General features: G+C 44.3%; 1 long non-coding RNA gene across 1 annotated transcript; it reads right to left on the bottom strand.

Moving 5' to 3' along the window:
* Window positions 1-1578: 1578 nt before the first annotated feature.
* LOC144118940 (uncharacterized) lies at window positions 1579-3370 on the bottom strand. Its single transcript, XR_013312200.1, has 3 exons — window positions 3239-3370; window positions 2607-2681; window positions 1579-1882 (listed from the first exon to the last, which is right to left on the bottom strand). It is a non-coding gene; the product is annotated as an uncharacterized LOC144118940 (long non-coding RNA).
* Between the last annotated feature and the right edge of the window lie 9928 nt (window positions 3371-13298).

Consider the following 13298-nt stretch of genomic DNA (forward strand, 5'->3'; position numbering starts at 1 on the left):
AGGTTAAGGAATGAAGCTGGTAAATCAAAGAGGGACTTCTTGGAAGCGTTCTTTTGGGGTAAAATTCATAAACGGGACCGCCTGCTCCGGACAGTAGTATCGAAAAAGGGTACTTGGCAGGCTAAGGTCAGCGGTTGCCGATAGATACAGCTTAAGTGCCTGTCCATCAAAAACCAGAACTGCGCGAAGAGCCTGTATTCGTGCTTAAAGCGATTGGAAACGCTGTTTCGCTCTTTTCTGGTAAAAAATGCTCCGTACAAGCTGTCGCAGCACTCGAAGGCCTCAGCTCTGCCAGTTGATCCACCTCAGTGTTCTCTATAGAATTTCAGGATATGTATTACTTTGTGCCTCGTGCAAACCTCTTAGAAGCTGTTCGGGAAAAGATTGCCAGCACGGACGAAGTTGACTTCTAGAATTCCGCCGGTCTGAGCACAGAAAACTTCATCACCTTCCTTGAGTTCTATTTGAAATCTACGGCGATATCTTTCAAAGGAAAATTCTATGTGTGGAAAGATTGTATTTGTATAGGATCATATACTACACCTGTGCTCGTGGACATCTACCTTGCTGCCATAGATTACCTGAGCAAGACCTACCTGTACCTCATGATTTTGAATGCACTCAAAATCACGAGGTATGTTGACAACCTTCTCATAACAGAAGCCCCATCAGACTGCGATTTTAATAGTTTGGATTCTAGCTGGGTCCTTGTGTTTACCAAAGGTTCTGAGAGGTCAGCCTCAAGCTTATTAGTAGATACCATTTTCGAAAATTAAAAGCGCCGATCTTTTTTTCAAGGCTACTATGTGTAGCTAGCTTTCCATCGCCTGTGTACCGAGTCACCTGGAAGTGGGTGGCTATACCGTTCAGGCCCCTTCGAAACATAAGATTTCCATGGATGCTACAGGATCACCACTAGGCAGCTGAGAAGGGAACCCTTTGCGCTTTTTTCTTTTAACAAAGTATGTAATCATGGAACGTCAATGCTGCGATTGTGAGCAGCCATGCGGAGAGTGCTGGTGCACATGACGTGTGTGTTTTCCGTCTGTGTTTGCATACATAAAATGTTTGTCGTCTTCCATTTGCAAACGCTTTGGGACAGAAATGCCTCGGTAACATCTCTATTTTTGTTAGAGAATACGCTGACATTCTTTTCTGTGTGTGGACCCTTGATTTAAAGGAACTAGATTGTGAAACGCGCTCTTCGAAACTTCTGAATTCGGTGAAAAAATTTAAAAAGTGTTTATCAAAAGCAAGTGAATCACAGTTCAGTATTAATTGCTAATTATTTCGATGTAGCTAGGTAGGAGGTTTATACTTTCCTCGATCGGTTCCAATAGACAAGAAGTGGAAATTGATTATGACTTACCTCTTAGGGTGACTTGGTGAAAACAACATGAGGGGCCGCACTATTGAACCATATGTTCAGTTTTACCACCGACTGGAGGGTGAACATGGCGGGCCTAACCTCGGCAGGTTAAACCGTAAACAATATTTAATGACAGTTTCAAACTGCGCGATCGCGTAGAAGGAAACCTTCGTGCCGCGATTCTAAATAACCAAACAACGAGCTGCTGAAATATCTTTTTATTTCTGGGCGTCAGTTCGCCAATGCAATGCGGCGCTCTTCATTCCATCCATGGGAAAAGATACGTGATGTGGAACTGGGATGGCCTACAAAGGCAGCTATCCCACAGCGCTGCTTCGCCGGAAAAGGTTGTCGCCCCCTAGCCGTCGCAGCGGCCGGAGTGGCCGTCGCAACGGGCTGATGCTCCACTGGACGCTGCGCTGTCCTGGCGAGCCTCGGGAGTCCCCTGGTCGCTGCGGCCGTGGTCGCCGCATCTTCCGGACTCACTGCGCTCTTCTTTGCAGGCAGAGATTCCTTTGCAGCAAAAGAAATGTGTGCATGAATGATGTGTGTGGCAGATGGAATATAGGCATCAGCACCCTTCTTGCACACTTCATCGCTTGTCTCGAAATGAAGTTGACTTTTTAGATACATTTTAAGCCGGGTAAACTAGTATACCTCTTGAAAAAGCAGAACATAGGCCACTTCAAGACGGCTCCGATTTGGTGTAACTGTATTCCATCTGAATGCTTACCCTTTTCTTGTTGCAATAAACAGCCGCATTAAGAATAGAAGTGGGAGCACTGCATACAACCGAGGACTCTTCAGCAGTATTTAGGTGGCCCATATAGTAGAGGTTAAACGCGTTCTAATATTCAGTGATTTTGCTAGTGGCCACAGCCAGAAGAGGGGGATTACTAGATCCGTGCATCAACTCAGCAAGGCAAGTTCTTCAAATCGATCTTACCTTTGTTGTCTTATGAACTAGTTGTTAACGTAGTTAAAAACAAGGTTATAGAAAAATGCACGAGATGTCATTCCGGGTGCTATTTAAAGTTATTTATTTGAAGAAGCGTCTTTTTGCTTTGGAGTTGTGACTGGTCGAATGACAGTCGCCATCAAATTTGGGTAACATTAATAGCCGGAAAAATTAGTTAAACTACTTAAAGTAAAAAAAAAATCAATTTTCATGCTTCAATTTTCGCGTGCAAGCTTAGCGTATGACTGGAAACAGTTGGACGGAGATCATTGAACTCACCTGCTATGAGGAAGGCAAAGATAGCCAGGGTTACCAGGAATGCCTTGGAGTTCATGGCTACTTGAGAAAGAGGAGCTGCGTAAAATTGTATTATATTAGTGCCACGGTTGGCATGTCGGAGCTTCACAAATACGTCGACACCGGCGGACATATTTCGCCTTGATGCGACCGTAACGCTATCGCATGAAAAAAAGACCGCCGCATCGCTTAGTAATTTTAATAATAATGATTGCCTTTTTGGGAAAGTAAATGGCGCAGTATCTGTCTCATATATCGTTGGACACCTGAACCGTGCCGTAAGGGATGGAATAAAGGAGGGAGTGAAAGAAGAAAGGAATAGAGAGGTGCCGTAGTGGAGGACTCCGTAATAATTTCGACAACCTGGGGATCTTTAACGTGCACTGACATCGAGCAGCCGGTCGGGTTCGAACCCGGGTACTCCGGATCACTAGCCGAGCGCGCTAACCAGTGAGCCACCGCGGCGGGCGCATCACTTCAGCCAGATTCATAATTTCCACACGCAGTATTTGCGCACTTTATAAAAGAGATTGGACTCGGCGTTTTCAAAATGCAAGTAAATATTCTGAGCGTTTAACCCAAGAGATCAAGATGACTGCATAACGGCCGCTTACATTTTCCTTGTTGCAGAAGAAGACGATGATGTTGCAGGAACACTGTAGCACCATTCAGGCAGAAGGGCATTTTTATACCAGTTCTTAGGGTAAAAAAAAAAAGGATTTTCAGACACGGCCTAAATATTGTGGTAGCGAATCCCAAGCATGAGAGAGGAGCACGGCAAGTGAGTATCTCGTTTCCTACTCCGTGATTGGTAAAAGTCGCCGAGAGAAGCCACGCCTTCACTCATGTGATGCAATGGCGCACGAAAGCTGCTGTAATAGCAACCAGCTGCTGCAACAAGCAGTAACGAAGAGCCGTGCAGATGTTTTGTCTGTTTGCCAACGGAAGTCGGACGCAAAAAAAAAAATCGTACGATTAAAGCGAATCACCGCAGGAAAAAAAATGACAATTTTTTTGGAATGGAAATGGCGCAGTATCTCTTTCACATCTTGCTGGAGCCGTAAAGGAAGAGATTAAGGACGGACTCAGAGACGGAAGAAAGAGGTGCTTTAGTTGAAGGCTCCGAAATAATTTCGACCACCTGGAACTCTTTAACATGCACTGCCATTGCACAGCACACGGGCGCCTTTGCGTTTCGCCTCCATCGAAACGCGGCCGCCGCGGTCGGGTTTCAACCCGGGTGCTTCGGCTCAGTATAGCCGAGCTCCCTAACCACTGAGCCTCCGCGACGGGTCAATCTTTGGAGGTGCTCAACTTAGTCTGGTGGTTCGTACCACCCCAGACCATGTGTTTCGACGTTCGGGTAACGGCAGGCGCAGGGGCCACTCATCCATGCACTGGACATTCCAAAATTGTATCGGTCGACCTACCTTCTAAAATTAAAATATCATTTGCGGCAGCAGAATTTTATGCTAAACACTAAAAAGAAGAAAGTCAATGAAAAGATCGGAAAAATCATTGTAATTGTCATGTGCATTACGTGTTTTCCATGTGAAATGTAAGTTTTCAAAACGGAGGCATGAAGGAACACCAAGAAAGGTCCGGATAATATAAAGTCTGTATTCATATTGTATTTTTTATAACTTTTTTACGTTTCGCCACTCGTTGCCAGCGCATAATTTTTTATCATACAGCTTGTATTAAACTGCTAAATTCTTAAGGTTACTAAACGAACAATAAAAGTTTGCATTTGATGTGAATTTCCAGGGGTAGCCTAAGTGTTCCAGGAATCAACTTCAGCAGCTTATGGCATTATGTATAATGGTTGTTACGTCGATAAGCTGCAGATGGGCTCCGAAAGGCGCCCTATTGGAGGGCTCCGAATTGATTTAGACCACTGAGGGTTCTTTAAATTGCAATGTCCGCGTATGGCAGACAGGCGTTTTTGCATGGTGCTCCTGCCGAAATGCGGCCATCATGGTCGAAATTCTCATTTCTTATGACATGCTCAAGAACTGAACAGCGCAGGAACTGTAGAAGATCACGGCCGTTTGTACTAGAAGAGTCGAACAAAGCGCGCGCTTTAGTCGGATCAGCTGTGGAGCGGATCGGCAAACGCGCCTCAAAGGAGACCCTCAAACCAGTGGCGTTGACCGATTCTCCCCGTTGAATGATTCCCTTGGACCCGCTGAATGACTGACTAATGTATCTGAGAGGAAGAAGGAAAATGAAAGAGTACGGGCCTGCCTACTGGCTCAAGCCAAGCCATGCTCGCGGCCGCGTGTCCAGAGTAGGAGGGTAAAGTATAGGACAGCAAAGAATGAAAGAAAAGACGCGCCGCGCTGATATGCCCAGGGACTATCCCGGAGGCAGTGCGATGCCGGGCAGACCCGTGCCAGAGTGCTGCAAGCCAAGCGCTCCACCATATTGAAAAATTGGTTTAATATCTTAGGTCCAAGGACCCGCTGCAGATATTAAATCAGGTATTAGGTATGAGTCATTCTTGGACAGGCTAGAGAGAAATCGCGCGGCATGCAGATGAATGGGGAATAACCACAGCTTAATCAGATTAACCACGATCACGAAAATGCGTCGACGCCATTCTCCGCAGGACCTCCTTATAAGGGCATCTACTGGCTCGTTCTTGGGGTGAGTACGAGTTCAACTTATTTTATAAATAATGCGTTGATCATTGAGGTCGGAAAGAGCGGTCAATATCGGGTTTCTTGTTCTAGGATGCTAAAATTTCAATATGCCCACCTGATTTTTTGTTGAAGTACATATTTGAGAAAGACTGTGTTGCGGCAGACCACGTTTCATGACGGGCCTTGAAAGATGACCCTCTATTGTCTAAGTTGGTTGCCCTCATACGCACAAAAGTGTTTTTATTTCTGTCGCGATAAGGCCAGCGATACGTGCCGCTACAATGAATTGGTGAAAGTTTGACGTTACGAATAACAGTGCCTTATGGGTCATATCACCTTCTAAGTGAAGCGGAGTACTTTGCACGGGTAGATTTGTTCACAGCGCAGCTTTAATGGTTCCTTGCAAGTTGAGGGGCGTTGGTGGTGTAGAAGATTACGCGACATTTCGCCGGCAAGACGACCTCGGACCGATCCCATGACTCAATAAAAGTGTCTGGTTGGTTCTCAGAGCTATGGTATTACCCGCACCTTCACATCTCCGCATTCTCAGATTTGTTCTCTGGTTTCGTGACACCAACACTAAGTGTGAATGCATTGCACTGATGATCTTGTGGCCGCCATGTCTAATGCCACCGCGGCATATCTGGTACCACCGCAGCGCTGGTCAAATGGTTGAGCAACCGCCTGTCATGTGGGTGTTGCGAGGCTCTATCCCCAGTGCCGCCGGACACGCACCGGTGATAAACTGTGTACAAGCTGCGCCCTGATCTGGTGCCCGTATTTTTTAGGTTGAAATGCTTGGGAAATGGGAATTTGACGCTACCTTGAGTAGAAAAAATACCATGTACCATGGCGCTCTTTGTCCAAGATGCCCTTGCGCCGTAAAAATCTACCACCACTACCATGTCTGGTGCCAAAGAGCGGCGAATACCTCGTTTGGTGTTTTGAATGCGCTTACCGCCAATACGTTGTGACATTCTTTTTTTTTGCACAGTGTGTCTGCTGGCATAATGTTTTGTTTACAAATATACGTACACACTGGACTGCACTCTCGAAGAAAGGCGAGTAACATCGGGTAGTGCGGCCCAAAAATCTATTCTTGTACAATTGCGGGTTGCAGTGTGAAAGGAGTTGTTCGCGGTCTATCATGGTATCCCTGACGTAATTTGCAAGTTGAACTATTCAGGCGGTCTGTCGTCATACCTCTTATTGTCATTTTTTCACCAGGCGTCACTGCTAGAATTGCCTTTTTCACGCTCAACCATTTCGCACGTCGTATTTATGGTCTCGGCGAGACCATAAAGACGACGCCAAAAATGGTTGAGGACGGAAAAGGCAATTCTAGCGGTGATGTGTGGGGCAAAAAACGGCATTGAGAGGTATGACGACAGACGGTCTTAATTGTGAATTTAGCTCTCGCCTAGTTTCTTATCTCCTACGTCGAATACACCAATAAGAGAACAGATAATGTGACTATTCGAGATCGGAGCTACTAAATCGACCAGCAGGAGAATTCAACTAAGAGCACGTACTCCTTTCTCATCAACTGGTCTTCAAAATTATTCGCATCAGCAGCGTTGCGACACCGCATTACCGAGTATCGCATACGCCTCCTGCGTGTTTGCTGTGATGGAGAAGCGGCTACAAGGACGGTTATTTACATGTGTGCCACGCGGGATTTATGAAGTGCTAGCAGTTTCGTTGTCATTGCCTGGTTATAGACGTGGCTCGGCCACTGTTCGGAAGGTTAGGTTTTACTTGTCTAACCATTCGTGTCTTTCGCGAACGCAAGTCAGTACCTAACAATATTGGTAACAGGAGCCCTGTGCGGTATCGGGCTGGAAAATTTGCAATTTTGCCGTGCCTGGTTCGAATCAGATTGGCGTTCATATTCCCGGACAGAGGTCGGACCAGTAAACTGAGTTGCGATGTTCGTCTTTCGCACGTTTTGCAGGATGATATAGATAAGGGTGCTCTAGCATCAAACTGAACAACAGACGGGGAAGTCTCAGTCCGCTAGCTAACATTTAGAGAAGGTGATTCTGTCTGGCTCATGTGAAGCAGCTTTAGAAACGTTGGTTACTAGACACTTGTTCACTGAATACGAGGTGTGATTGGTTGACTAATATCTATTTGCAGACTAGGTTGAAGGCAAAAGGACAAAAGGTAAACTAGTTTGTCTGACGAAGCCGCACAACCAATGCACTGCTCAGCATTAATACAAAATTGTAAAGTTTGGTGTACGATGTATACATCTTTTTTAAATTTTAAACGATGATGCAAGAAGCAAGAAAGGCGTCAAGGCCATTGTATAATGATGTCTTGTTACAGTTAATTAAAATGACAGAACTAAAGCTAGAAACAGCCAATAACACTTCCACCTGCGAGCAAAAATGTAATACAGATTTTTAGAAAACAAAGTGCAGAAAATGTTTCTGAGGGTCACGAATAGAGGAGGTAAGTATTTGCATTCATCTTGCATTTATGACTGGCACGAGCTGCTGCAGAAGTCGCGTAATGCGGTTAACTAATTGATCTTTCTTACAAAGCAAAAAAGATCAATCTAAATTCATTAGGCCTCATGAAGCGAACCGCCTACAGGCCTACAACAATTAAAACTTCGTAAAACCCATTATTCGCTCTTCCGAGGCCTTACCACTAGTTTATTAGATGCTTTGAAAACACGGTTAAATTATGGATCGACATTTCTCATGTGTGGTCGAATATTAGCACTTCTTTAATTTTCTTAAAATTATACTGTTCAAAGCGTTCATTATTAGTGTGGTTAAAGTAAGGTCTTCGCTCTGACGTGAAAGGCCCGGTGAGGGGGAGGTGGGCGTGAAGTGGGAAGGGTAGCAGGATATAGAGGTTTGTTCTTGTTCAGCCATGACGGATGCTAAAGAATATTAACCGGCTAACCTGAACAACTTTGAAAACAAAAAGACTAGCTAAGCAGAAGAGTGTGAGGGTGTAGAGGGATAACGAACATGGCTTAAAAGGCTGTTTGCCCACCTTCACATGTGGCTTGGTAGACCTGACTTACTTCACTTTGAGCATTTCTGGAGATATCTGTTCAAGCATTTGCTTTATACTTCGGGGGAGCGCAACATATGTTTTTAATCGCTAACATTTTCTATTGATCACCGTTTAGCTGTAATTAGTGAAGGCGCGCTCGCATGTAAAAAGAGAAAACTGTTACATAGCCTGCGATAGAAATTACATGCAGCCTGTGTCGGAATGCGCCAAGTATATGAAAGCCGCTCTAGTTTAACTTCGTCTTGACTGGGAGAGCTTATTGAGAAGGTGTCTACGTAACTATGGACAAGACATTAAAAACTCTGGTGTGCGAATGTGATGTCGGTACCTGTTGAAATTATTTCTTTGAAATTGCGTTTTTCCGAGTCGTAGGGGGAATATATTTACATCAGAAGGGAAGAAACAATTGTTAGTTAAAATACTTCGAAGCAATCAAACAAATGAGATTGAGGCGAAGTGTCTTTGTCGTTGTTTTTGTCTATCTTCAACTTGACGCTTAACACAAGAGACCATACAAGCCGAAGCTCTAACCAGGATAAACTGCAGCGAGCAAGGCGATGAACGCCGGAGTTACCAGGGACGCCTTGGAGTTCATGGCGTATTAAAGGAGAGGAGCTGTGTTGAAAGTGATGATATTTTAGCAGCAATCCAGACCGATCACTGAATTAAAGGCTGTTCATCTGACAGCTGTTTTCTTTTGAAGTGAGCTTGAAACGAATTGCATAAATGTCAACCATGTATAAGCCACCCGTTTTGCTGCTGATTTTCCGCTTGGCAGCATGAATAATAAGGCAGTGTTCGTAAAATAACCAATCTCTTAAAAAAAGAACAAACTGATATATCTGTTAACCTGCTTTTGTCATTTGCCACATTCTTATTATGCGAATTATAACAGGCTTTAAAAATATATTGTCGAAATGCAAGTGTATCATTCTGCGCTTTGAGCATAACAAGCAATAAAAGAAAAGTGCTGATCAGGTTGTCCTGGCTGCAGTTGAATGAGGTGATATTAAAGGAGATACTGCGGTTCCTTTTAGTAGGAAGAGCACTTTTATACCGTTTCATCTTATCCAAAACAAATAAATTCTGAAGAGCTCAAATTATTTTTGCCCAGTCACGAACAAGGGCGGAATCTTTGAAAAGAACACCAAAAGAGGGTCGCAATTCATCGCCGTGATTAGTGAAAGTCAGCAAGAGAAGCCGCGCCTGCGATTAACCGGAAAGAGGGAACACGCATTACAACGCCAGGCTAGGCAACAGGCAGTATATGATAAACACTGGCGCTGCGTTATTTTGCCTTTGCAATAGCTGGTGGTTTATCACTGAAAGCACGAAATGTTGTGCGAAAGAGAGAAAAACTACTTTAATTTGCACCGGTTAAAAATTACGAATGATTTAGCCTAAACCCCTAATTCATTCCCCTAACCGTCGGCCGGAATCCCTGGGACTCGGCGGCGGTGAGGGCGAGACCGATGACTGCGTTGCTCCTCTACTTCATGGTTGAGTAATAAGGCCTCCCAGGATTGTACACTTCAATTCGGGTCGTTATATAAAGGGAAGGTCCAGACCATGTGGACAAGATCTGCAATGCTTGTGCACTGCGTACATATAGGATTAAATACTTCTGGATGCCATTTAGCACTTTTTTCTGGAGGTGCATAGCACCGCCCGAAACCTCAATGTGCTACTGGATCGGTCCAGTTAGCCACGGAGATAGTTATGCGCCTTTGCTCTCCTAAAGAAATCAAAGGAGTCTAAAGTTTGCGCGGGCCTTGATAAAAGGAAATGGACACAACTGTCTTAATTCTTGGGTGAACGCCACCGCCTACTCACAGCATGATTGAGGTGTCCGCTTACCCAGCGCGCCGCCTTCACTTGTTACTCAGAGGCTACACACAAACGGAAGCATGCACCACTGAAATCCTGGAAGTTCGGCCTGAAGTGCTTGCGCAAGGACAATTGACTACAGTGCCGCGGTAGAGGGCCGCCGCGAATCTTTTGTAATGGATCGTGCGATGCTATTCTGTCAGATGAAAATATGGGTAAATGGGTGCACAGCGCTCTCCTGTTGCCAAAATATTTCGGCTGGAGAAGCAACGACTTCACATTAGAAACTTTTGTTAATCGACCTATACTGTGAAAAAGAAGACCGTTTGGATTATAAAACGCTTTTTATCTATAGTAATTATTCGCACAATGAATACTGTCGCACAATGAACGCACTCTGTTCTTTTGTTCTGAAAAAGTAAAAATTTTTCCTTCTCCTAATAAGCACACCCATTTTTATGGCACGCATCACGCTGATAATGATAATAAACGTTAGTTGGTGTCTTTTTTTTTAGTAGGCTAAAGAAACTACGCAATATTGCACAGCACTTATGTCTCATGTCATAACAACTTTGCCTCGCCCTTCCGGACGAACAGTCAGCAAGAAGGTTTCGCTTACAATCAGAGAAAACGAATTTCAACCACGCCTGGTAACGCCTGGTTTCTCTGTTAGATCTGCCATATTAAATAGTGTATAGAGCTTGTAGCGGTTGATGTTCAAGAATTCTATGAGTTGCACTGAAATGGCTTTTAGTTGTACTTCCTCTGGACAGCATTCTGGAGCCGTACACGAGTTATAGGACGGGTTTAAAATCAATTTTTTGGCTATGCTCTCTAACACGAAAGTCATTCTGAAGATTGCGTTTTGTATTATGTAGAGCGTTAGCAGCACCGTTGGAATTATTTATTCCGTCAGTGTACATTCTCTCCCGTTTGCCAGGCGTAAATTTTTTCCTGATCATTATGCGCTGCCTAATGAATGGAACCCCTAAATTTTAATGAAAGTTCCGGCAAAACAGCATGTTCATTCTGCGAGCAAGTGCAGTAAAATGCAGTCTCTGTGCGCAAAGGAACATAACGATGTGAAAACAAAAATAAGATGAAAAAATGACCTGCAATTCATGCATGAGACATGAAAAGGAAACTTCTTGTGAATCTCTGGTGTGCACAAAAGAAGGCACAGACACTATGACGTTTTTCTTCATAATGTATTCATAGAAGTTCTTAGTGCTTTGTCACTCATTCACGTGGCAGAATTTTTGATCACCCCAAATTGTGCAAATGTGATGGCAGCAAAACTGACTGGGCGACTAAATATATCATATAACTTTTTCGAACAAAACGCCTCTCTTCAAAGGACACACCTTATACAGCAGAGTGTTATGTTTTGGGGCATGCGGCCTGACGCATTGTAGGTACACGTACAATATGAGAGGTCCCGTAGAAGATTCTACTGAATATTTTATACAATATTGTGTTCTGTAAACTGCACTGACAACCTACAGCACGCGACTGCTTTTGCATGGCGCCTTCATCAAAACGCGGCCTGAGCGGCAACGTTTCTATCTTTTCTTCTTGGGCTGTGGTGTCGGATGCCACAGCCACAAAGCCACCTTGAAAGCTTCTTTTACAGCAGATAAAAATACGCTTCTTTAACTTTGTAATTGCTACGCCCCGCAGTTGACACGAAGAAATTGGCGCTGATATCTCGTTTGCTCTCCAAGAAAATAGTGAGGTCAAGGTTCATTATCTTCAAAGTTTGAATAGAATCTGACCATCCAATTTATCTTGTTAAAAATTACAAAATTGCGTGAAAGATGAAAAAAAAATCTGAGAACGGCAGTGTTGGCCAAAGAATGGTCTTACGTTGTCTTGTTAGCAGCCTTCAAGAACTACGCGCAGGTGGTTTATATATTGGGTAAGCTCATACGCAAAGTGTTTCCAGCTCTGTTGTGGCGGTGCCACATGCAAATGCGGTGAATTGTTCAGAGCTTAACGCTGTTCCTCTAAGAAGGGCGGATCATCACTGAGGCGTAATTTTTGGTTTGCAGCGAAACTGATAATGGCTTGTCTCCTTATTGGGCGGCATAAGTGGTGCAGCGGATTACTTGACCACGTCACCCGAAAAAATGCGTATAACATTTTTTTTTTCCAGAAGCGTGAAGCAGTCATCTGCACGAGCACTCCTGAACTTCTCATTGGTTGTTAGGACTAGTTGCGTGGTCATCAAGGGTATATATGACTTGCACTGACGTCACAGTGGCCGCCATGTTTGAGACCGGAAGAGCAGCGAAGACCTCTTCCAATACGTGTATCATAAGTTGTGGCGGCTCTAATTGTGGAAGCTGTGCTCAGCGCTACAATACTATGCCGCTGACATCGCCCTGCTACGCATCCCTACACTGTGGGATAGGGGAATAGCGCGAACACCAGCAAATCCGTGTCCGATATAGTCAATGATGAAACAGAGGTAAGTAGTTTTAACACATGCAAAAAAAGTTTCATTGAACAATATGATCCAACCATCTGAATTTGGAGCAGAAAATTGGTCGAGTATGTAACCTCTACTACATCGCGACCCAGAGTGTGATTTTTTGTGTTCGGTGTTGCTGAGTCGACCACTTGGTGAGAAGGTTTTCCACGGTCCGATGTAATTCAAGAAATTTTCTAGTTCACCAAATAGCAGCGACGTTGACTTAGGAGAAAAAGTAAAACCGCCGTTAGAATGCGCCGGCTGGGTGATCTATCGGCTGTGGTATGGCGGCCGAGTAAAACAAGAAATCCAAGCTTGTTCAAAGGTAGCGCTTTTTTCTTTTCTCACTAAGCACACTGCGTCCACCTGTGCTCTCATTCACAAGGTGACTCATTTTTCACTCCTCCGGAATATGAGAATGCTGCGGACGGTGTCACTTTTACCAGTATGTCGAAATCTCGTACAATAAATTATCACTATACTGCGCTTGGAAATTTATAACTGCAACAGCATGAGAGTAACACGGATTTCTATCGGGGTTACACGGACCTGTGGCGCTGTTAATGTATGGCGGCACTATCGCAGTGTCACAGAGCGTCATAAGTTGCCTCGAACCTCTTTGTTATACGTATGTCACGCTCAAACTATAAATGTTCAGCAATCATTTATGTCACTGGCTTCCGCTCTAAAATG

This window comes from Amblyomma americanum, chromosome 2 (genome assembly GCF_052857255.1).
Source record: "Amblyomma americanum isolate KBUSLIRL-KWMA chromosome 2, ASM5285725v1, whole genome shotgun sequence".
Taxonomy (NCBI): Eukaryota; Metazoa; Arthropoda; class Arachnida; order Ixodida; family Ixodidae; genus Amblyomma; species Amblyomma americanum.